Raw genomic sequence first — 27,016 nt, 5'->3', positions numbered from 1 at the left:
GAGAGCGCTAACGCGCTGCATCCTGGGCTCGGGTAGGCGCGCCGGCCCCGAATGGAATCCGCCCGGCGGATTAACGACGAGAGCCGGTGTGCCGGCCAGCCTGGATATGGTTTTTAGGCGGTTTTCCACATCCCGCTAGGTGAATACCGGGCTGGTCCCCACGTTCCGCCTCCGTTACACAGCTCGCAGACATCTGAACACATTCACACTATTTCATGGGTTCCACTAGACACAGACAGTTGGGGTACACTAATTCCGTCCTGGGGGATACAGGGTGGCGGCAGGAAGGGCATCCGGCCACCCCTTACAATTAACATGCCGTATCCGGGTAACCATGGACGACCCTGCGTAGCTGCGGGACAAGGCGCAAACGATGGATAGATAGAACAGTCCGTGTTGACACGTCTGGGCTCACAAGTCCTCTTATCTGAACTGTTGTAGCTGTACGATACGCTACTGGTGTTCTTACAATACGACGTTCCTGGCGGGCGTCTATTTTGCGTGGACAGCGAGGGCCTCGTCTACGGGTTTGAGAACGCTCACTTGAGCACTGATACCAGCATCGCTGCACAACTGACGCAGCACGTCCAGATTGCGTGGCAATTCTCCGAAAGGACCATCCCGCCATTCGCAAGGCCGCGATCTGGTCCCTTTCAAACTCGATCAGTTGGCAATAGCAAGCATGGGTGTGTTTCCGTGACACGGTTACCTGCTTGCTTCGCACGTTTGCACCACACTGAGCCTTCTGGCTGTAAGTATTCCCTGTTAAAGATGACGCCCTGATAGCTGTGCCACTACGCATTTTGTCGGCGGACTACGATGAAACCATTATCAGTACATCCACTATCCCCCCAGGTGGCGTATGTCATCGCTGAATCAAAATCGAAGTTGTCTTTCCAGGTTTCTTCCCGGCAGTGTAGCAGGGAAGAAGCCCTTAGATCATCGATAGATGCAAAATGCAAAGGCGGGCAAGTTGATTAATGTGGTTGAGAATTAGACTCACTTTCTCCATCGTTCTTATGCCCAATGGCGATGTTTCTGTGCCCAAGCTTATCACTAACGCCTTCTAAACTAAATATGTTCCGGACAGAGGCATCTGTGCATCTTTGTGATAAGATGCATCTGGACGCTCTTCTGTTGTCTAGCAGGATGCAGTGGGAATGCATTTACAACGGTTGGACGAATGTTATGAAAACAAACACTCGAAACCGACGTTTCACGACAATTAATCTATAAAAACACACCAAATGTCATAAAGAAAACGTGTAAACCGTCTGATGATGAATCACAACGATTCGAAACTGGTAACGGTTTCCTTTGAATAAAGGAACTCAAAGTAAATTTGTGGCTAGTTGCTGTCCTTACACCATCCACATTTGTCTTCAAACAACAGCCACGGTCTCCATCATGTCATCATATGACAAAATTGCATCTGCTAAATGTTTCAATTTACCAACTTTCCATAAAGAATTAATATTTACTGTTGCAAAATACGAAAATCTTCCTGCTTTGTTAAATTTTAGCTCCTTCTTATGTGGAATATGTCGCATGTTTGTTTGTTCATTCAGTGCATCACTAGGCGCTCCGACTCGCCTTTGTCGTCGTCTATGTGACACCCCACTGTGTCCGAATGGTGTCTTCGCCTGGCTAATCTCGTCGTGACTGTCCAAACCGGTGGATTCTTACAATAGAAGACTCCTCATATTTGTTTGATTATCTGATCAATGATCAAGTGTCTGACCAGGGTCAGGGTTTACATTTCCAGATGTGATCTGGAAAGGTGGTGGGCGAATTATGGATGGTGAAAAATGAGATTGATGGGATGTATATCTCTAATATACAAATTAAAATGTAGATTAAAGCGCACGACACTTTCCTCATTATCGACATATGAGTACTTGATGAATATCTTCTTTTCTCTCCATTTTGCCCACCTAAGGGCTCAATTTGAACTTGGTAATTAGCGTGATGGTTTTGGTCTTCTTATCCTCACAAAATATCTTCATATTTTCTGAGAAATTTCATACTGGACTGATCAGCCAGAACATTATGACCACTTACCTAATAGGTACTAGCGGCGACGCGCCGTGGCCTGGAAGCAATGATACCTTGGTAAGAGACTGGAGGGAGTTAGCGCCAAATCTGTACACTCAGGGCATCTAATTCCCATAAATTCCGGGGAGGGGGCGATGAGGTTTGGTGCCATTTCCAGTCATATCTGAGACGCATTCGATCGGATTCAGGTACGGGTAGAGGGGGGGGGGGGAGGCATCATATCAATTGGAACTCGCCACTGTGTTTCTTGAAACATTCCATCACACTCCTGGTCTTGTGACATGGCGCATTATCTTACTGAAAAATGCCACTGTCGTTGGGGAACATGATCGCAATGAAGGGGTGTACGTGGTCTACAACCAGTGTACGATAATCCTTGGCCGTCATGGCGCCCTGCAAGGGCTGCGCTGGAGCCATGGATTCCCACGTGGACGTCTCCCAGAGCATAATGGAGCCGCCGCCAGCTTGTCACCGTCCCGCAATACAGCTGTTCCTCTGAAAGACGATGTATTCATGCCCTCCCATCGGCATGATGAAGAAAGTATCGGAACTCATCAGACCATGCAACTCTCTGACACTGTGCCAACGTCCAGTGCCGATGGTTACGTACCCATTTCAGTTGTAGTTGCCGATGTCGTGGTGTTAACATTGGTACATCCATGGGTCGTCGGCAGCGGAGGCCCATCCTTAGGAGAGTTGCACGCTGTCCAGCATTAAAGTCTAATGTTAGTCCTGGAACAGTTCGCCACCTGTCCTGTTTTATCAGTTTTCCCAGCCCTGGACGTCCGACATCGGTAACGAGAAGTGACCGCCTAATTCCTCGACGTCTGGACGTGATTTCACCCTGGTTTCGCCAAGTGCTGAAGACACATCAGTACTCCTCGAGCACCCCAGAAGTTGTGCAGTTTCCGAAAGGCCCGTGCCGTGCCTCCGTACCATCACAATCTGCGCTCGGTCAAACTCAGGTAGATCGCACACTTTCCGCATTCTGTGTATACACAGACACTCTTTGATACTACATGCACCAAGCGTGTGTCTGACAGGCAGCCATGCCTCTCCAGATGAGGGTCTTATCGCATGGACGGCCTTATATCGATCTATAGATCTGGTCATAATATTCTAGCTGACAAGCGTATTTTTTACAGTATTACTTTTTATTACTTATGTTTTTCCTTCTGTTCTGGTATTTCTCAGCAGTCTAAGCAGCACTTGAAGAAGTATTTCGTTACTAGTATTCGAAATGCTATATTATTTATTATCAATTCTTGTCCTATTTTCTAATTCGTAGATTTTCCGTAGTTTCTCCTAACTGTATATGGTTCCTACTTTCTTGCAACAAGCTGGTTTTGATGTTCCTTGAACTAAAAATTTTAGGTAGTCCATGTGATTCTCTTGCTTTCGAATCTATATAATCAAAAGTCTCATGCATATAGTGTTAACGAGCTTACTAGCGTGTGTGGCGTTACATGAGCGTTTATGCTCGAACTATCACGTAACGTATTTTTATAATGTAATTCGTGGATACCAAGTGTCAGTACAGTCAGCTCTTTAACGCTGCATGAAAACTGCAGACATTATTCACTACTGCCAATGATTGCACTGCTAATTACTTCGTCTTCTCCTTTCCTCTTAATACGTTGATGGAGACCTGTTATTTCTGCAGCCTTCGGAGCTTTATTTAACTGGGTCAAGGCAGGGACGTTAACTTAGGAGGACCTGAGTGCGGTAAAGTTGGTGGATGCTGAAAGCCATCTCTGAGCGGGTAGAGAATAGGAATATGGCAGTATCTGTGTCCCACAGCATGTGTAGGAGTGATCAGTCTATGTTCCATAAAACTGCACTATGCGAGCTGCTAAGAGAAATCTACACTCCTGGAAATGGAAAAAAGAACACATTGACACCGGTGTGTCAGACCCACCATTCTTGCTCCGGACACTGCGAGAGGGCTGTACAAGCAATGATCACACGCACGGCACAGCGGACACACCAGGAACCGCGGTGTTGGCCGTCGAATGGCGCTAGCTGCGCAGCATTTGTGCACCGCCGCCGTCAGTGTCAGCCAGTTTGCCGTGGCATACGGAGCTCCATCGCAGTCTTTAACACTGGTAGCATGCCGCGACAGCGTGGACGTGAACCGTATGTGCAGTTGACGGACTTTGAGCGAGGGCATATAGTGGGCATGCGGCAGGCCGGGTGGACGTACCGCCGAATTGCTCAACACGTGGGGCGTGAGGTCTCCACAGTACATCGATGTTGTCGCCAGTGGTCGGCGGAAGGTGCACGTGCCCGTCGACCCGGGACCAGACCGCAGCGACGCAAGGTTGCACGCCAAGACCGTAGGATCCTACGCAGTGCCGTAGGGGATCGCACCGCCACTTCCCAGCAAATTAGGGACACTGTTGCTCCTGGGGTATCGGCGAGGACCATTCGCAACCGTCTCCATGAAGCTGGGCTACGGTCCCGCACACCGTTAGGCCGTCTTCCGCTCACGCCCCAACATCGTGCAGCCCACCTCCAGTGGTGTCGCGACAGGCGTGAATGGAGGGACGAATGGAGACGTGTCGTCTTCAGCGATGAGAGTCGCTTCTGCCTTGGTGCCAATGATGGTCGTATGCGTGTTTGGCGCCGTGCAGGTGAGCGCCACAATCAGGACTGCATACGACCGAGGCACACAGGGCAAACACCCGGCATCATGGTGTGGGGAGCGATCTCCTACACTGGCCGTACACCACTGGTGATCGTCGAGGGGACACTGAATAGTGCACGGTACATCCAAACCGTCATCGAACCCATCATTCTACCATTCCTAGACCGGCAAGGGAACTTGCTGTTCCAACAGGACAATGCACGTCCGCATGTATCCCGTGCCACCCAACGTGCTCTAGAAGGTGTAAGTCAACTACCCTGGCCAGCAAGATCTCCGGATCTGTCCCCCATTGAGCATGTTTGGGACTGGATGAAGCGTCGTCTCACGCGGTCTGCACGTCCAGCACGAACGCTGGTCCAACTGAGGCGCCAGGTGGAAATGGCATGGCAAGCCGTTCCACAGGACTACATCCAGCATCTCTACGATCGTCTCCATGGGAGAATAGCAGCCTGCATTGCAGCGAAAGGTGGATATACACTGTAGTAGTGCCGACATTGTGCATGCTCTGTTGCCTGTGTCTATGTGCCTGTGGTTCTGTCAGTGTGGTCATGTGATGTATCTGACCCCAGGAATGTGTCAATAAAGTTTCCCCTTCCTGGGACAATGAATTCACGGTGTTCTTATTTCAATTTCCAGGAGTGTATTTAGGTTAGATAAGATCTGATGGTTAGGTGAAAACATAGAGCTTCAGATGGTAGGACCAGCCGTTGGCCTCTACTGTACCATTCAGAAATGTTTGTTCAGATCCCGATAAGAGGTTCTGTGACTGGCTCACAGTAATTATCTCGGTAGAAGGGACGATTTTCCGTGTATACCTACGTGCAAAGCTTTTGGTTCACTGTGGCTGGAAATCTGCCATGTAGTGGGACAAATTTATCTATCTTGTATCCCACGCCATTCCACTATTGATCGACCATGAAAAAATCCACGAGAGTAGGAAACTGTTAAACTTGTTTACATAATTATTATTGGTCAGGACTCGCAAGGTCCACTGTACATGCCTGGCAGTATCAGCACCAGCCAAGAGTCATAGAGTACAATCAAAAGACATTTGTGGCCCAAAAGTCGAAGAGAACACTGGCTGAGGATAGGTCAAGGGAGATGCTTTAGAGACGCCATCGAGAACGTACTTCACCTTAGGTAGGCGTCGAAGACATTAATAGAGAGAGATGTCTCCAGCATGGAGCAAACTACAGAGGCCGAGCTGGACTCAGACGACTTCCACACTCGCGCCGTTTAGGAGTGGTACGCAAGTGGCGTAGATGCAGCCACTAAGGCAAGAGGGTCGCGAAACTAGTTAATCTGTATCAGAGTTTCATTGCACATATGTACCACTTACATCCAGCTAATTGCACCCACCATGAACTATGGCAAAAGTATCGGTGTTCAGTCTTACTTTTCCTGGATCTCTCTTTCAATCACTAATCCTTTCCAAAGCCATGGGGTGTATCCGCGATATAGTTTCGTAATATACTTTCATGTATCCATCATGCTGTTCCATGGGTTTTTGTTCGTATTTGCAATCTTTTGTCCGCTTATTACATGCTAATATGTTTGCTTCAGTAAGTAAATCATTTCTCTTGAGGTCTTATGACAAGAAACCAATTGTTGTAGTGCCTGCTAGTTTTCTTTTGAGGCTTGTGAGGCTTGACACCAGTACTTTCATGTTTAAATGGGTCACCCCTATTAATTTTCATTTAATAAGTCGTTATACACTGTGCGACATTGTTTCTCTTAAATTTACATGTTCTTATAGGAAGCTTCCCTTCCGTATGAGTCACCAGGAATTGGATCTGTAGCATCTTAAGGGTATGCTAAACTGTTGATCGACACCTCACATGCTGTCATATATTTCCCTGAGGATTTCTGTCTGTTGTTTTAAATTACTGAAACTTCAAAGTACCGCCCATTAGTTAGGGTCCTTGATGCGCATGGTGGCTCCGACAGAAACTGTCTTGACGTAAATCATATTACAAAGTATTTTTTATTTTTGCTTTGACTGAAGGAAATTATCAACAACTGGTGATTTTCTAGACGAACATTACCACCAATGGAAATATTTTTCCGTGCAGAATATTTATAAACACACTGTAAGAAAAAAGGAAATGTGACGGAAATGGTAGGTGTGTTATTTATGTACAAACCAACAAACTTTGCAGTTTCAGAAAAATTTAATGATTTATTCAAAAGAAAGAACTTCACGAATTGAGTATGACAACAACGTGTTGGACCACCTCTGGCTCTTATGCAAGTAGTTACTCGGCTTGTCATTAATTGACAGTGTTGTTGGATGTCCTCCTGAGGGGTATAACGCCGAATTCTGTCCAATTGGTGCAACAGATCGTCAAAATCCTGAGCTGGTTGCAGGACCCTCCCCACAATGTTCTCGGTTTCGGGGAGATCCGACGATGTTGCTGACTACTCAAGGGTTTGGCAAGCACAAAGACAAGCAGTAAGCACTCTCGCCATGTGAGGGTAGGTATTACCTTGCTGAAATGAAAATTTAGGATGGCTTGCCATGAACGAGAGACAAACGGCTCGTAGAATATCCCCAATATAACCGCCGTTCTGTAGGGCTGCCGCAGATGACAACCAAATGGGTGTTGCTATAAAATGAAATGGCATCTCAGAGCCCCACTCTTGGTTGTCGGGCCAAATGATGACGACAGTCAGTTTGGTACCCACGGCTGTCTAGGTCGCCTCCAGATATGTTTTCAGCCTAGAACCTCATTGAGTGGAGTGGAATTGTCTTCAGTGATGAATCCCGATGATCAGCCGCCGTTCATACATGGCATGGCTGCGAACTATGTGGTAAGAAATGACCACAAACATCCCGATGATCAGCGAATAAGTCTCTGCAGACGTCTTGGACAGCGATGGGATATCAGCCAGATTGTCGCCCGGCATATGTCCCAACAACCTGACGCGATGGTCTGGGGAGACATTTTTTTCATAGTAGGACCCCTTTGGTTGTCATCTGCGTCAACCTTACAACACAGCGCTTACGTCGACGATATTCTACTCCCCGTTTTGTTGCCTTTCATAGCACGCAATCCTGGGTTTACATTTCAGCAAGATAACGCCCACCCGTACAGGGCGGGAGTTTCTACTGCCTGTCTTCGTGCTTGCCAAACAATACCATGGCCAGCACGGTCCCAGGATGCCCCCCCCCCCCCCCCCCCGCTACTGAGAACGTTTGGAGCATAATGGTCAGCATCCTGCAACTAGTTCCGGATTTTGGATTTTGACACTCTAAAGTGCTGGTTGGACAGAATTTGGCATTATGTCCGTCAGGAGGACATTCGGTAACTCTATCAGTGCCAAGCCGAGCAACTCCTTACATAAGGGCCATAGGTGGAAGAACATGTTATTGACTTGCGCACTTTATGAAGCTCTTTGTCTTGAACAAATCATTAATTTTTTTTCTAAAATTGTAAACATCTGTTAGTCCTTAGATGTACGAGGCGTGTTTTTTAAGTAAGTACCATTTTGAAATTTAAAAAAAAAGACGTGCTAAGATATCTCAATAATTTTATTTTTACATGAAAGCCTGTACCTTACTCTACTCACTGACGCCATTACAGTCTGATTCTTCCTTGTTCGTGTACTGCGTGTTTAAGATGCCTCCGATAATCGTGAGTCCCAGCGACTGTGAAGTACGGGCTGTTATAAGATTTCTTAGAGCCAAAGGCCTAAAAGCGATCGATATTCATCGTGAGGTCTGTTTACGGAAAAAATATTATGAGTGATGCAACGGTAAGTAACTGGGTGAGAGCTTTTAAAGATGGCCGCACAAATGTACATGATGAACAACGGAGTGGGCGTCTTTCGGTCGTTAATGAAAATTTGTGCAGGAAGTGGACAATATGGTGAGAGAAAACAGACGTTTTACAATTTCCTCCTTGCGGGATGATTTTCCTAATGTTTCTCGTAGTCTTTTGTATGGAATTGTGACCGATCACTTGAATTACCGAAAATTGTGCGCACGCTGGGTACCGAAAATGTTGACGGATGTGCACAAAACCAAACGTTTAGACAGTGCATTGACTTTCCTTGAGCGGTACCACAACGACGGTGATGATTTCTTAAGCCAAATCGTTACGGGCGATGAAACATGCGTGGCCTACGTCACACCAGAATCAAAGCAACAGCCTATGGAAGTTGAGCAAGGGCATCATTTTGCTGCAAGACAATACCCGTCCGCATGTGGCGAATCAGACCAAAGATCTCATGACATCTTTTCGATGGGAAATTCTAGATCAGTCTCCGTACAGCCCCGGTCTTGCGCCCAGTGACTACCATCTGTTCCTTCACTTGAAGAAACACCTGGGCGGTCAGCGTCTTCAAGACGACGACGAAGTCAAAACAGTGGTGACACAGTGGTTAACAAATCAGGCGGCAGACTTCTGTGAGGAGGGTATTCAAAAATTGGTACAACGTTATGACAAGTGCCTCAATATTGACAGAAATTATGTAGATAAGTAGATTAAGGTAGAGGCTATCATGTAAAAATAAAATTATTGAGATATCGTAGCAAGTCTTTTATTAATTTCAAAACGGTACGTACTTAAAAAACACGCCTCTTACATCTGCCGATTTCCGTTCCATTTGGATAATTCCCTCGTGGTGCACCGGTTGCATAGTATTAAAGAGAGAACCACTTTATGCAGGCAGCGAATACCAGAGATGCCGAGATGCTTCCGTGAGGCACGCCAGACCTTATGAGCGTCCACAGTGATGAGTCCCCATTCGGGACGACTTAGTGAGTTCCGCCTGTCAGGAGGGGCCGCGTATCAGCCCAGACAGTCGTATCCCGCGGCCATAATTAACCGGTGGCCACGGCCCTTGGCTGCAGCAGGAGGCAGCTAGGAGACTCGGCGGCTGCCCATCGTTCTCCCCGCCAGCCCCCATTACCGTCAGCTCTAATTTCAATATTACCGTTATAAAGCTCTCCCGGGACCCTCGGACACATAACTTCTCCTCTTTCTGTGCCGGAAATTTATTCCAATTTTATTCTGTCCATTATAATCCCATGTTCGTGGCGACCACCACCGAAAACGTACGGCGACAAAAAACGCGCGAATATTTATAAACCGGTCCGGGGCAGGGCGCGCCGTGGAAGCCAGCGGAGGCAGCAGTCGCGCCCGGCCTGTCTCGTGGGCGGCGCCGGCCGCGGCACCTGCAGAGTGCTGCGTTCACCTCTCTGCTGCAAATACACCACTGGCCATTAAAGTTGCTACACCAAGAAGAAATGCAGATGACAAACGGGTATTCATTGGACTAATATATTATACTAGAACTGACATGTGATTATACTTTCACGCAATTTGGGTGCATAGATCCTGAGAAGTCAGTACCCACAACAACCACCTCTGGCTGTAATAACGGTCTTGATACCCCTGGGCATTGAGTCAAACAGAGCTTGGATGGCGTTTACAGTTACAGCTGCCCATGCAGCTTCAACACGATACCACAGTTCATCAAGAGTAGTGACTGGCGTATTGTGACGAGCCAGTTTCTCGGCCACCATTGACCAGACGGTTTCAGTTGGTGAGAGATCTGGAGAATGTGCTGGCCAGGGCAGCAGTCGAACATTTTCAGTATCCAGAAAGGCCCGTACAGGACCTGCAACAGGCGGTCGTGTATTATACTGCTGAAATGTAGGGTTTCGCAGGGATCGAATGAAGGGTAGAGCCACGGGTCGTAACACGTTTGAAATGTAACGTCCACTGTTCAAAGCGCCGTCAATGCGAACAAGAGGTGACCGAGACGTGTAACCAATGGCACCCCATACCATCACGCCGGGTGATACGCCAGTATGGCGATGACGAATACACGCTTCCAATATGCGTTCACCGCGATGTCGTCAGACACGGATACGACCATCATGATGCTGTAAACAGAACCTGGATTCATCCGAAAAAATGACGTTTTGCCATTCGTGCACCCAGGTTCGTCATTGAGTACACCATCGCAGGCGCTCCTGTCTGTGATGCAGCGTCACAGGTAATCGCAGCCATGGTCTCCGAGCTGACAGTCCATGCTGCTGCAAACGTCGTCGAACTGTTAGTGCAGATGGTTGTTGTCTTGCAAACGTCCCCATCTATTGACTCAGGGATCGAGACGTGGCTGCACTATCCGTTACAGCCATGCGGATAAGATGCCTGTCATCTCGACTGCTAGCGATACGAGGCCGTTGGGATCCAGCACGGCGTTCCGTATTACCCTCCTGAAACCACCGATTCCATATTCTGCTAACAGACATTGGATCTCGACCAACGCGAGCAGCAATGTCGCGATACGATAAACAGCAATCGCGATAGGCTACAATCCGACCTTTATCAAAGTCGGAAACGTGATGGTACGCATTTCTCCTCCTTACACGAGGCATCACAACAACGTTTCACCAGGCAACGCCGGTCAACTGCTGTTTGTGTACGAGAAATTGGTTGGAAACTTTCCTCAATTCAGCATGATGCAGGTGTCAACACCGGCGCCAACCTTGTATGAATGTTGTGAAAAGCTAATCATTTGCATATCACAGCATCTTCTTCCTGTCGGTTAAATTTCGCGTCTGTAGCACGCCATTTTCGTGGTGTAGCAATTTTAATATCCAGTAGAGTACACTTGCTGTACGTGTGGAGGAAACTATTGATTGTCGGTTCAGCACACTATACCGGAAAATTAACACGTTTTATGGGGAGAAACTACACGATCCAGCCATTTTAAAGTGACTGCTCGTGTTAATGTGATAACCTTCTATGTTCGACGCCAACGTGCAATAATCACTCACAGATGGCAGGTGGCAGCAATAGCAATGGAGAGTATATAAAGCTTGTGTCCCGATGAGGAAAAGAAGCGGTTTATCTGACGTCAAAAAGGCCATGATCGTTGGCCTTTAGGTCAACGAAACGGCTAAGTCTGTGTTCGCATGCCACTATAAAGTAATACCGCGTATGGCGCTATCCAAAACGGGCGCCGAAGCAACTGTGGTACACCATGGGCCACAAATGACGGGGTGACGGCTGTACAGGTGAATATGGTCGAGCAGACTTGCAACTGTTGAGCAACTGACCGCCAAGATAACCAAGAGTCTGCCAACAGTATCTGATCAAGGACCGTGCAACGAACGTTGCTGCGTATGCGCCTTCGGAGAAGACGCGTGGTTCATGTAACCGTGCTGATTGCTGTTCATCGTTGACGAAGGCTGTAGTTTGAATGCCAATGCCGCAACTGGACGTCGACTGAGCGGCAGCAGGTAGAATTTTCAGGTGAGTCGCTTTTTATGTCCATACAAAAGATGGCTGCTGACGTGTAAACGGCGTAAAACATCTGGAAACAAACACCCTGCAACTATCATCGGAAGAGTCCACGCCAGAGGAGGGAGCGAAATGGTCTGCGGAAAGTTTTCGTAGCATTCCGTGCTTGCCGTCGCCATTCTGTAAGCCGCATTGGATCAACACAGGTCTGAGTTCCTTGGAGACAGTATTCCGCCCTACATGCTTCTACCAGGATGACAATGCAACATGTGACACAGCTCGCAGTGTATGTGCGCGGCTCGGAAAGCACCAGGATGAGTTTGCTATACTCCCCTGGCCAGCCCCCCCCTACCCCTTCACCCCCCCCCCCTGATTTAAACCCAATCTAGGATGTGTGGGACCACTCCGATCGCCTGTTCGCTCCATGATCTTCATCTGGGAATCCTAGCTCCGCTGGCCACAGCAGTGGAGTTGGTAAGGCTCCACATCTCTGTCGGCTCCTTCCAAAACCTGACTCTCTTCCTGTACGTCTCGTAGCAGTCTGTGCTACAAAAGATAGTCACATTTTTCAAAGATGGCCACCTTAAAGTGACTGGGCAACATTGTAGAAAGTTCTACATCTACATATGGGGTCTATACTCCACAATCCAGTGTACAGTGCGTGGCGGAGAGTACAACGTACCATTATTATCCATTTCCTGTTCTATTCCATTCGCGTCTTTAGCGAAGGAAGGCCTCAGCACGCGCTCTGATCTATACCTTACTTTCACGGTTTCTGTGCGAGATGTGCATCGTCAGTCCAAAAGTTTCGAAACTATGTTAATAAAATAATTAATTAAATAAACATAAACTTTTATGTAAAATTTTTTTAAGGGAACTAAAGAATGTAAAATAATTTCTCCTAGCCCAGTACAGATTCCTAACCCCATAGAGAAAATGAAAATTTGTGACTGTGAATTTTTAATAGCTCCGAAAACAGTTGAGTGATTAATAGCGAAAACCCTGTGACAGATGTAACAGATAATAATTTGCAGGTGAAATATTGTCACGTCAACCACGTATTGCATGCGCCACACATTTTTCGCTGTAAATCTTACGGATATTTTCAGAGCCATTAAAAATTCACACTCACGTGTGTATGGGGCTAGGAGAATTAATTTTATACGTTTTAATTCGATCTAAAAACGTGTCATGTTAGAAAATTTATTTTTATTTCAATAATTATTTAGTGCTTTTTAGTTTTGTTTCTGGAAGATACCATAGCACTTTTTACAAGTTGTGTATTTGGGTGAGTGAAAATCTGTTTCACCTGCTATCTGTTGAATACAGACCTCACGCTGACGTCGCACTACTGCATCAGATTCCTGACTCTGGCTCTGGGGGGCCATGAGGCCACGTTGTAGAGGTGATACTAGTGCTTTCAGCTGTAGCAGTTCCGTCTAGCGGCCATTACCGAATTCCCTAAACAACACATGGAACAGATTCTGATACTTTCGACACAAAACGCTTGTTCTGCAACGTGTCTGGCGTTACCGAACCTTTTCATCTCCAGTCTCACTCTTATGGGAACCATGTGGCCATACAGACAAGAAAACGAATTAATGTTGCATTATCATCCAGCTCTGAACTACGTTTAAAATTTCGTCTCTAGGTCATCTAAAAGTTGGTTTAAAATCATTTACAAAATTTGTATTGAGAGACAAGAAAGCTACCTTATAAAACCAGTTAGAAAAGGGAAAAGATAAGATAAGGTCTTAATTCTTGACATCATTTACATAATCAGTCTGCTTTCGTCGTTCGTCTAAGCCTCGCGCCTCAGTAGTGTGTTTACATTTTGTGGCGTGCACTGCAGCTGTAGCGGTTATAAGCTAAGTACTGACAAACTTATTTGTGCTCGGAGTGTAGCCATGTATGGAAGTGAAACATGGACGATAAATAGTTTGGACAAGAAGAGAATAGAAGCTTTCGAAATGTGGTGCTACAGAAGAATGCTGAAGATTAGATGGGTAGATCACATAACTAATGAGGAAGTATTGAATAGGATTGGGGAGAAGAGAAATTTGTGGCACAGCTTGACCAGAAGAAGGGATCGGTTGGTAGGACATGTTCTGAGGCATCAAGGGATCACCAATTTAGTATTGGAGGGCAGCGTGGAGGGTAAAAATCGTAGGGGGAGACCAAGAGATGAATACGCTAAGCAGATTCAGAAGGATGTAGGTTGCAGTAGGTACTGGGAGATGCACAGGATAGAGTAGCATGGAGAGCTGCATCAAACCAGTCTCAGGACTGAAGACCACAACAACAACAACAATACAGTTATTAAATTTAATAGATTTCAGCGGTGTTGCGTGCCGTTTGTGGCGAAATAACGACTTAATTAACTTTTATAATCGTTCGCTCGCTGTGTTTTATAGAGTTTTCGGTGTGTTGAAGTCGTTTAATAAATTTCGTGCTTTAGTTTTCAAGCCGGCCGCGGTGGTCTAGCGGTTCTAGGCGCTCAGTCCGGAACCGCGCGACTGCTACGGTCGCAGGTTCGAATTCTGCCTCGGGCATAGATGTGTGTGATGTCCTTAGGTTAGTTAGGTTTAAGTAGTTCTAAGTTCTAGGGGACTGATGACCACAGATGTTAAGTCCCATAGTGCTCAGAGCCATTTGAACCATTTTTTTTTTTAGTTTTCAACTGACGTTTATTATTATTTCTAGTGAAATATTACAGTAAAATTTTCATTTAGTGTTTTAACCTCGCTTATTGTTACATTGGTCGTTTTAATTTTTTGGTTTTAGCTAGTAATTTTGTGAAGTTTTGCTGTTATTGGTATCGGCTGTGTTGTAGTAGTATTAATACAAGTAGCTGCTTTCTTAGTAGGCAGAGAATTTCAAGACCATTATTATTAGTTCTTAAATAGTTCTACTGGTGTAACTGAACTTTGGTAACGTTGACGTTTAGTTTTTTTCAGTAACTGTAAAATTTTACCATGAGTGAAAAGTGTGGGCTCTGTCGTAGGTTTGTGAGTAGTGGATTACGGTGTGGGATTTGTTCAAAGTATTTTCATTGGGGGGAATGCTGTGGGGAAGCCAGTGGTCATTTTAGGTAGATCCTCTCCTGGAAACGTAGAATCTGTAGTAGAAACAAGTTAATTGAGGAGCAGGAGCGTAAGATCTGTGCCCTTCAGGTGCAGTTACAATGCGCAAAGGAGGAACTAGATAGGTTGAGGAGGGGCAAGTTTGCCGTGTACCACAAGTCTCTAGAGGAACGGAAGGTTCCAAATGATTGGAAAAGAGCACAGGTAGTCCCAGTCTTCAAGAAGGGTCGTCGAGCAGATGCGCAAAACCATAGACCTATATCTCTGACGTCGATCTGTTGTAGAATTTTTTATTTGTTCACGAGGCCCAGAAAATATTAGATACAGGCTCCCAGGTAGACGCTATTTTCCTTGACTTCCGGAAGGCGTTCGATACAGTTCCTCATTGTCGCCTGATACACAAAGTAAGAGCCTACGGAATATCAGACCAGCTATATGGCTGGATTGAAGAATTTATAGCAAACAGAACACAGCATGTTGTTATCAATGGAGAGACGTCTACAGATGTTAATGTAACCGCTGGCGTGCCACAGGGGAGTGTTGTGGGACCATTGCTTTTCACAATATATATAAATGACCTAGTAGATAGTGTCGGAAGTTCCATGCGGCTTTTCGCGGATGATACTGTAGTATACAGAGAAGTTGCAGCATTAGAAAATTGTAGCGAAACGCAGGAAGATCTTCAGCGGATAGGCACTTGGTGCAGGGAGTGGCAACTGACCCTTAACATAGACAAATGTAATGTATTGCGAATACATAGAAAGAAGGATCCTTTATTGTATGATTATATGGTAGCGGAACAAACACTGGTAGCAGTTACTTCTGTAAAATATCTGGGAGTATGCGTGCGGAACGATTTGAAGTGGAATGATCATATAAAATTAATTGTTGGTAAGGCGGGTAGCAGGTTGAGATTCATTTAGAGGGTCCTTAGAAAATGTAGTCCTTCAACAGAGGAGGTGGCTTACAAAACACGCGTTCGACCTATACTTGAGTTTTGCTCATCAGTGTGGGATCCGTACCAGATCGGGTTGACGGAGGAGATAGAGAAGATCCAAAGAAGAGCGGCGCGTTTCGTCACAGGGTTATTTGGTAAGCGTGATGGCGTTACGGAGATGTTTAGCAAACTCAAGTGGCTGACTCTGCAAGAGAGGCGCTCTGCATCGCGGAGTAGCTTGCTGTCCAGGTTTCGAGAGGGTGCGTTTCTGGATGAGGTATCGAATATATTGCTTCCCCCTACTTGTACCTCCCGAGGAGATCACGAATGTAAAATTAGAGAGATTCGAGCGCGCACGGAGGCTTTCAGACAGTCGTTCTTGCCGGGAACTATCCGCGACTGGAACAGAAAAGGGAGGTAATGACAGTGGCACGTAAAGTGCCCTCCGCCACACACCGTTGTGTGGCTTGCGGAGTATAAATGTAGATGTAGATGTAGGTGAAGGGTGGTGGGGAATGGGAACTGGCAGTTGGCATGAAGGTAGCCAGGAAGAGGAGGTATTCAGACAGTTTTACTTTGCATACATGCAATAGATACGACCAACTGTCAGAGTTGAGTGGAGAGGAACCTCGTGTAGCCGTAGATGTAGGTAACTTGCAGCAATACTCAACAATTAGGAGGCCTAGGTTAGTTGCAACGTCTAGCAGAAAGAAGGTTGTGTTGCTACGTAGTTCCCACAGTACAGGTGCGGGCCAGCAGTTGTAGGAAGTGTTGGGGAGTGAGTACCAGGTCACCGGCATTGTGAAGCCTAATGCAGGGTTGGCTCAGGTGACTGAAAGCATGGGGGAGTTATGTAAGAATTTTACGAAAGAGGATCAGGTAGTGATAGTGGGTGGAGCAGGGAACAGTCTCGATAGGGATGGGGAATATGATGTCAGTGGTGACTTGGTTAAGATAGCTACTCAAACTGGTGGAACTAACGTGCATTTCGTGCAACTGTTTCAGCGTCATGATCGGCCTCACATTAATGCGGCTGTTAGGCGCGTTAATGTGGGGCTGGGGAGGGCACTGATGGCGGAGGGCATGGATCACATCTCAGTGGTGCCAGTTGGGTCTATCAGTAGATGGGGTTTCACTAGGCATGGCCTGCACCTCAATAGATATGGGAAGGGGAGGCTGGCTAAGCTTATAGGTGACAGTGTAGTGGGTGGTGGTGGTGGTAGTGGTACCACTCATGGAAAAATTCCTGTAGTAGTTGGTGTTAGAGCTGCACCTTGTTTAGACTGAAGTCAGCTGATAGGTATACCTGCTTAAAGGAAGTGCCTCTAACTAAGGGCTCACTTCCAGAGGATGTAATGTTTCCAAGTAGAGAAGGAATTAGCATATTTCATCAAAATATAAGAGGTACTAGAGATAAAGTTAGTGAAGTGCTAATAGATTGTAACCTCCCCCCTCACTTATCGACCTTAATGACAGTGAAAAATTAAACCGCGTGTACCTAATGGAAATTTGGGAAAAGCAATCGTCACCGAAGTTAATCTGTCGGTAAAGAGGGAGGAAAGGGTTACATCTAAATGAAAGGAAAAATGCAAATGAAACTAGTGGAAATTAATTTTGAAAAGGGGTAAAGTTAATAAAGAAGTAAATGTGCGGCCGTTACGTTAACAATTAACTAGCGGTAATTAGATATTTGAGATTTGGGGAAAATCACGGTCGCCAGTCCTAAGGACAATTACTATAGTAACTGAAAAAGCAAGGTAATTACACATATAATTAGCACTAGAAGCGTGGCAACTGAAGGTTGACACGTGTAGTGTGAAAACTGAAAGTTTGTCAGAAGTAATAAATTTCGCTACACTTAATTTAGCAAAAGAATTAATGAAACCGGAAAATCGAAAGTTAATTTAGTGACTGAAGTTAATAGTGAGCTTTCTTTCTGAAGCACATCGAAAGACAGTTAGTCTTGGACTACCTCAACAATCATTTCAAAAGCTACTTGAATCTACGCAATTTAGAAATAAGAGAATTAACTGTGAACTTGAATTAAATGATTCTGAACAATTAACAATAGTAAAATTTAGTACGTACCAAGCTGAGCTGCAGTCACAGGTGAGCTAAAATACGGTGACAAAACTCGCACTCTTAATTTGTGCTCGTGTAACCTAAATATTGTAGCCAGCTACTGAACTTTGAAATTAAAGCAGTGAAATCTAATCATATTATTTTAATGCTGGCGTTTGAATTTCAACGACACTCGGGTTCATTTCGGAAAAGGAAGGGACCCTGCTTGGCAATGCAATTGGGACAATGAGCAACAAAGGTTCATGCTAAGTTGCTGTAATTTTGCGAGGCAAATGGAACAATTTGAAAAGCTGAGGTCTGCCATACAGTTCTGAAACTTTACGTGCTTTTAGTCTTCCTTGTTGGTTGATTGAAGGTTTGAAGCCGTCGATCGAGGAGGTGGCGACAGTCACTCATTGTCGGCCGTCGCTGTTGCAGAAGCTGGGTGTAGGCGCGCCTTCTTCTCGACACGGTCACCAGGCGAAACGGGCTCTTGATGTCCGCCAGCTAATGCTTCCCGTCCGCGACACCATGTCAGAAACTATCATCGCGAGTCCAGCGCAGTTACATGCTGCCAAACCCCGAAAGCGCGGCAACTCGCGGGAGCGTCACACAACACACCTGCTCCACTCGCTACTCCAGCCAGACTCCAACTGCCCTGCCCGCGCTCCACGCGGCAGAGTTAACACTCCCAAAGATCCTACACACTTTGATTCTTCACACGACCTATCGATGTAATCGTTCGATAGCAGTTTTCCCTAGGCAAGACCCAGCGTAAAAATACAAATAATATTTACGAAACAAACCAATTATACATCGACATAAGTGCAGAAATATATATATACAAACAGTAAAACAATTACAATATATAAAGAGACAGAAATGTCATATCTTGAGGTAACAAAACAAGGAAAAAAAATAATAGTACAATAGATGGAAATAGGAGGATATGCATTTCCGGCGTTACACGTGCCCCACATTGTCTGAGGATGTTCGTGTAACGTAAACAGACTCAGAAAATGTCCCAAAAAAGAAACAGCGGAAATGCATATGCTCAAAACACCAACAAAATTTAGCATTCGTCTAATTAAGCATAAATAAATTTTTTAGACCATAATAATTGAGTGGAGACACTCCTAATCTTATTCCACTTTGTCATCTTGCACAAAATAAAACAGGTTGACAACATATTAAAATTCATTGAAAACATAGAAAATGGTTTAGCCATTCTAAAATTGTCAAAATTCCCAACAGTATCAAGAAATGGAATACTATTTACAGAATTAATCAGAGTACATGGTCATAAAAACAGGTAGATCAAAATACGCAAATTAATAATTAATTACATAGAATACACAATTTTACATAACCCTTTCATAATTAATATTCTCGTCATGGGAGTCCATTAAACGCTAAACAAGAAAATAACACACATCAGATCGAAAAAAAACATAAATATTAACAGCAGAATTCTTTCAGCTGTCCAGGAAGAAAAACAACTCCGCCTTCCGTACTCGCAAGTACAAAGTATGCCGACAGCGGCACAAGAGGCGACAGCGGTTCCGTCCCGCCAGTATTGTTGCGCCCGCCTGTGCGGCACGCTTGATCTCACTCGCCTGTGTAACGGCATTTCCAGAACGTCCGTTTCACTGAATTCTTTCGGAAAAACTCACTCCCGAGTAATCTCAAGGAGTCCATAAACACTATCACAGTGGATAACTCAACACTGTCCATCATCACACGCATGTACTAGCCTGAAACTTAAAACAGCGTCTAAGTACATCGGCAATGACTAGTAAATCACATATTCATGAAATCTTACAGCTAGTTACAAAATCATATTTACATTGCTTAATCTACTGTGACTCAGCTGAAAACTTAAACTAGCAGCTTGGATTTTTCAATTGATAAATAATCACTTTCTCTTAAATCATTTAGTCAAAATTAATTACTTATTAATTACAACTTCTTTAATGTCCTCTTGGTCAGGCAAAAGCATGGCAATCTAGCAAACCTTAAATCTTACACTCTATATTTACACACTGTACAAATTACCCATTGTGTGGTATTAATCGATCCTAGGTTGGTACAATTTCAAGTCTACTATATTCCGTATACCTAATCGTTTTCCAGAGCTTGGATACTCTAAGCAATAAGCATTTGTGTGAGGTATACCAATGACTTTATATGGTCCATTATAAACAAACTTAAATTTAGAGATTTCATTGTCTATCTCGCTCGATTTCTCATGAGCTTTTACAAGTACTAAGTCTCCGATTGCAAACTTAGCAAAACGCGCTTTAGCGTCATGACGACGTATGCGAGCATCGGCTTTTAGCTTCATTACTTCTCGCAAACGATCTTTTTTCACACCAATACTAATGTTAATCCGTGGAGGGAATTTGATTATCTCTTCCAATTCACTTTCTACACTTTTTCCAATGCCGAGATTCTTCACATTACAGTAGTTCAGATTCATACCTACGTCAATAGCATCCGGCCAGTTAACAATGTGTATAGGCTGGTATTGCCTATGCACACAGTCTCCTGCCTCGTCAAAACCAACTACTATTGTTTTATCTTGGGACGTACATGTCAAAGTTTTGCTTTCGCAGTTAATCACTGCACGGTACTTTAATAGCCAATCTAACCCGATAATTACTTCCGTAGTTAAGTCTGGCACGACGACAAACTCTTGTTCAAATCGTGCCCCACATATCTCGAAGTTGACAAAAATCTGTTTTGTGACCGGTTTACTGGCCTTCCCAGTAGCACCGATAATTTTCACTCCTGTTACTGGCATAACTACGATGCCAGGTCTGTCTTTCAGTAACTCAAATATTTTCCCAGATACAGCACTCAATTCTGCACCGGTGTCAATCAACACGTTTAGTTGTAGGTCGTGCATATTAACAGACACTACTATCTGTCTACACTTGTCCTCGACTGTTTCTTTATTTTCCCACAGTAAATCCTCGTCTATATCCAGGTCATTCCAGAAAAAACCATCCGGCTTTGATCCTAAATCCGGTTTATCTGGCGGCTTTTTCAGCCTCTGTTCACATACAGATTTAATTTCAACACGTTTGTCCTGAGGCATAGTCTGTAGCGTCGCCTCCAATACCGAAACCTTTTCCTGTAACTCGTCAACTAGTGAGTGTTGCTTTGCTATAAATTCACTAATTGTCACCTTCGTTGATTCCACTTTGGTCAGATTGATCTCATCTGCCAATCTACCTGGAGGAATGTGCCCAGTAGCATCTGAAATTACTTCCTCTGGATCTGCGCAACCCACACTGCTATCGTCTGACTGTATAATGTTAGCTCTAACCTCATACACGCTGTAATCTATGTGCTTTTCTACCAATCGTGTCCGGCTATCACTAAAATCTTCGTAATCTTTCTCCTTAATACTCTCGCAACGTTTAAACTGGAGGTTTGCGTCGGATGGGTCGGCTACTTCTATAACTTTCGGTAAAGTCTGCCGGTTAGGGCCAGAACTTTCCGTTACTACTTCAACATCTAACTCCTGCAGGACGAAACACGACGAATCTTGCTCGTGCTCCCCATTAACATCAACTATTTCTGGTAAAGTCTGCCGGTTAGGGCCAGAACTTTCCATCACTTCACAAATACTATCTTCCTGTGGGACGAGACGCGGCAAATCCTGCCCGCGCTCCCCATAAACACTTCTCCCGTACAGGCCCCTATAATCTCTTAGTTCGTCGTATAAGCGACAGAACTGCCTTAACCAGACCACATCCCTCTCTGCATCCCCTCGCTCGATGACGGACGTTTTATCCGACATCTGATCTTCTTTCAACACTTGCGAATCATTCTTAAACTCAATCTCCAGTTCCGCTGTGGGTATTACAGCTGCCACTTTATAGTCGATTTCCGAAACACTACTTAAATTGTTCTCACTGACAGTGAATGTATTTTCTACTGCCGTGTCTACAGCTAATCTACTACTTGTGGGCGCACTCCTTTCTCCTAATACTGGCACACTCTCAAGCCGTTGATTATTCCATACGGAATTTTCATAACGACGACACCTGGGTTTTCTCTTGTTATTGGGCCGCCAAAATTTCTCCACGCCCGGTCGGCCCCTCACCGGCGCGGCTAATGGTTTCCCTGTCTCGTCCCAGCAGATACGCTCCCCGGATACTGCTGAGGCGGCTGGTCACATCCTCTGGCATTATTACTATTCTGCGCAGCCCGTATCACGCTAGTATGATACTGGTTTCCGTCATTCCTGTTATTATTCGCATTGTACCGATTGTCATTACGGCCCGAACCATTATTGTTATTGCTGCCAAGATTGCGGTATGCATTATTCCCATGGTTATCGTTGTTGTGGTTCCCGTTGTTGTTACCACGGCCTCTACCACTGTCACGATTATTGCGCCAATTGTCCTCGTCCTCCACTCTTTCCAGGAAATCATTGATTGTCCTGTAATTGCTTCCTACGTATCGTTTGGTATCATCTGGAAGCTTCTTGTAGAGTTCCCAGACTATTTCGGATTCCGAGCGGCGGTCACGCAAATATTCCAACTTGCGGATCCAGCCCTCACAAAACTCCTTCATCGAACCGCGCGAATTCGCATCGAAAGGCCTCGATACGACAAATTCGCGCCAGACACTTTGCTGTTTTTGCTCTGACCAGTATTCAGCCAGAAACAAATTTTTAAATTCGTCAAAAGTCAGGTTCGTAATGTTGAGGTTTAAGCCCCAACGCTTGGCATCACCAGCCAACACATCAATAACCGCATTAATTTTTCTCTCATTAGTCCATGATCTGGGTAAAACTCTTTCACAATTTTTAATGAAATCCGTCGGGTGTATACCGCCTTTTTTCAAGGGGTCGAACCGCTCCTCTTTCGTCAACAACTCCGAACTATGTGCACAGATTGGCACATAGCTCTGTTTTTCGTCAAGTTTCCTTTCTAATTCCGACACCCTCGTAATCACTTGGCAAGTGGTTGTCGCAAGCGTTTCCACTTCCCTCTTTTTCTCTTCGCAGGTATTAGCCTGCTTCGTCACTTTGGTATCTACTTCGGATACTAAAGCCTTTAAAGTTTCCACCTTCTGATGATCCTCTTTTCTCACTAATTGAATTTGTTCCGTCACCTTATTCTCGATGATCGGAGCAACTGCGTCTCCTACACTTTTCTCGATTCTGCTAATTTCGGAATCAAAACGAGTATTTATGCTCGCAATTTCCGCCTGAACGCCTATCATTTCCTGTTTAAGATTACCGATTTCGGTATTAATTACAACAATATCTTCTTTGATTTTATCAACTTTTGTGTTAACAACTCCAACATTGTTGATAACAACGTTAATAGCTTTGTTCTGATTGTCTAGCATCCGTTCAAATTTTTCAGACTGAGCTTCTTGCTTGGCAGCCTGAGCTTCTTGTTTGGCAGCCTGATCTTCTTGCTTGGCCGATTGACTCTTGATTTCGTTAATCAAAACATTCAATAAATCAGTTAAATTCCCGGAAACTACCGGTTTTACTTCCGTAGCGGCTTCCTCTTTAATTGTCCCCCCGTATTCGTCATCAAGGGATTCAGATTTGGTTTTCACTTCTGATTCCGAAACATTTTCTAAACTTTGGAATTCCATTTCTGCTCTTTGTTGCGTTTCGGCGGTCGCGTCTTTCATGCTAGCCGCCTGCCCCTGAACAATGGGTACCGCCGCGCGCGTTTCCCACTGTTCGACCGATTGTTCCGTATCCAAGTCTACCAAATTTTGGCAATTGTTGCCTTCACTCATTTTAATAATTTTCAATATAAATGCCAAATCTCAAATCTAATTAGGATTACTCCCACTACTTATTCTCGCTGACGTAACGGCCTGTACGTAACCAGTACTTTGTTACGAGATTTGCAACATACAAAATTCGTGTCCAGAACAACCTCAAATCCGAAGATTGTCCTGTCACCAGGTCGCCACGTGTAACCTCCCCCCTCACTTATCGACCTTAATGACAGTGAAAAATTAAACCGCGTGTACCTAATGGAAATTTGGGAAAAGCAATCGTCACCGAAGTTAATCTGTCGGTAAAGAGGGAGGAAAGGGTTACATCTAAATGAAAGGAAAAATGCAAATGAAACTAGTGGAAATTAATTTTGAAAAGGGGTAAAGTTAATAAAGAAGTAAATGTGCGGCCGTTACGTTAACAATTAACTAGCGGTAATTAGATATTTGAGATTTGGGGAAAATCACGGTCGCCAGTCCTAAGGACAATTACTATAGTAACTGAAAAAGCAAGGTAATTACACATATAATTAGCACTAGAAGCGTGGCAACTGAAGGTTGACACGTGTAGTGTGAAAACTGAAAGTTTGTCAGAAGTAATAAATTTCGCTACACTTAATTTAGCAAAAGAATTAATGAAACCGGAAAATCGAAAGTTAATTTAGTGACTGAAGTTAATAGTGAGCTTTCTTTCTGAAGCACATCGAAAGACAGTTAGTCTTGGACTACCTCAACAATCATTTCAAAAGCTACTTGAATCTACGCAATTTAGAAATGAGAGAATTAACTGTGAACTTGAATTAAATGATTCTGAACAATTAACAATAGTAAAATTTAGTACGTATCAAGCTGAGCTGCAGTCACAGGTGAGCTAAAATACGGTGACAAAACTCGCACTCTTAATTTGTGCTTGTGTAACCTAAATATTGTAGCCAGCTACTGAACTTTGAAATTAAAGCAGTGAAATCTAATCATATTATTTTAATGCTGGCGTTTGAATTTCAACGACACTCGGGTTCATTTCGGAAAAGGAAGGGACCCTGCTTGGCAATGCAATTGGGACAATGAGCAACAAAGGTTCATGCTAAGTTGCTGTAATTTTGCGAGGCAAATGGAACAATTTGAAAAGCTGAGGTCTGCCATACAGTTCTGAAACTTTACGTGCTTTTAGTCTTCCTTGTTGGTTGATTAAAGGTTTGAAGCCGTCGATCGAGGAGGTGGCGACAGTCACTCATTGTCGGCCGTCGCTGTTGCAGAAGCTGGGTGTAGGCGCGCCTTCTTCTCGACACGGTCACCAGGCGAAACGGGCTCTTGATGTGCGCCAGCTAATGCTTCCCGTCCGCGACACCATGTCAGAAACTATCATCGCGAGTCCAGCGCAATTACATGCTGCCAAACCCCGAAAGCGCGGCAACTCGCGGGAGCGTCACACAACACACCTGCTCCACTCGCTACTCCAGCCAGACTCCAACTGCCCTGCCCGCGCTCCACGCGGCAGAGTTAACACTCCCAAAGATCCTACACACTTTGATTCTTCACACGACCTATCGATGTAATCGTTCGATAGCAGTTTTCCCTAGGCAAGACCCAGCGTAAAAATACAAATAATATTTACGAAACAAACCAATTATACATCGACATAAGTGCAGAAATATATATATACAAACAGTAAAACAATTACAATATATAAAGAGACAGAAATGTCATATCTTGAGGTAACAAAACAAGGAAAAAAAAATAATAGTACAATAGATGGAAATAGGAGGATATGCATTTCCGGCGTTACAAGATGTTAACTCTGAAATTATTGGTATATCAGAGCACCACTTAAATAATTTGATAATTCAGAGGCTTCCTTTACCAGGCAACAGATTAGCTGGCTGTTTCTCAAGGAGTTCCTTGCGGGGTGGGGGAGTGGCTCTGTACGCAAAAAACAGTATTTCATTTGAGTCACAACACTGCACTGAACAGATATTTGAAAGTTTTGCAGCATTTGTTGAATTTAGTGAAACTAAACTTCTAATTGCTGTTGTTTATAGGTCCCCTAACTCCGACTTCAGAGCATTTTTGCTTAAGCTAGAGAGGGTTCTTGATTCACTTTGTAGGAAGTACCAAAAAGTAGTTATATGTGGTGACTTAAATATTAATTTTATACATGATTGTGCAAGAAAAAGGATGTTGGTAGAACTAAATTCACATGGTCTGATGCAAACTGTGTTTTTTTCAGCTAGGGTGCAGGGGAACAGTAGCACAGTCATAGACAATATTTTTATTCCTTCTTCATTGCTAGATGGGCATTCTGTTAGTAAAAGGGTGAAAGGCCTTTCAGACCATGGTGCACAAATTTTAACACTAAAAGGTTTTTGTACTCAAACCAATGTCGTATTTAATTACAAACTATGTAGGAAAGTTAATCCAACAGCAATAGAGAGTTTTTCAAAACTTGTCAAGGAACAAGAGTGGCAAGATGTTTATAGTGCCGATAATATAGATGATAGATACAATGCTTCCCATAACACATTTTTCATGCTCTTTGAGAGTTGCTTTCAATTACAACATTCTAAACGGGGTACTAGCAGTAATGGACAGTCCGGTTGGCTGACTAGTGGGATAAGGATATCATGTAGAACAAAGCTGGAATTATATCAAAATGTTAGAAGTAGTCACAATGAAGCTACAGTAGCCCATTACAATCAGTATTGGAAGGTGCTTAAAAATGTTATTAGCAAGGCAAAAAGTATGTGGTATGCAAATAGAATAGCTAATTCACAGGATAAAATTAAAGCCATATGGTCAGTTGTGAAGGAAGTGTTTGGTCAGCAGCACAAGGTTGATGATATGAAGTCAGTTCGCAGTAATAACGTTTCTGTTACTGATAAATCAGATATATGTACAGCATTTAACAACCATTTTCTGAGCATTGCTGATGAATTAAATAAAGATTTAGTTTCAACAGGAAATCATATAAATTTCTTAGCAAATGCCTTTCCGAGATTGACGTCTGAAATACTACTCTGTGATACAGACAAGAGAGAGATTGAGTCAATAATTAAATCACTGAAGACTAAGGACTCTCATGGTTATGATGGAGTGTCTAGTAGAATATTAAAGTACTGTGCTGCTCATGTTAGCCCCGTATTTAGCCATATTTGTAATTTTTCCTTTAGGAATGGTCAGTTTCCTGAGCGATTAAAGTACTCAGTAATAAAAC

This window comes from Schistocerca americana, chromosome 5 (genome assembly GCF_021461395.2).
Source record: "Schistocerca americana isolate TAMUIC-IGC-003095 chromosome 5, iqSchAmer2.1, whole genome shotgun sequence".
In the NCBI taxonomy this organism is placed as follows: domain Eukaryota; kingdom Metazoa; phylum Arthropoda; class Insecta; order Orthoptera; family Acrididae; genus Schistocerca; species Schistocerca americana.
Note: the sequence above shows the minus strand (reverse complement) of the source record.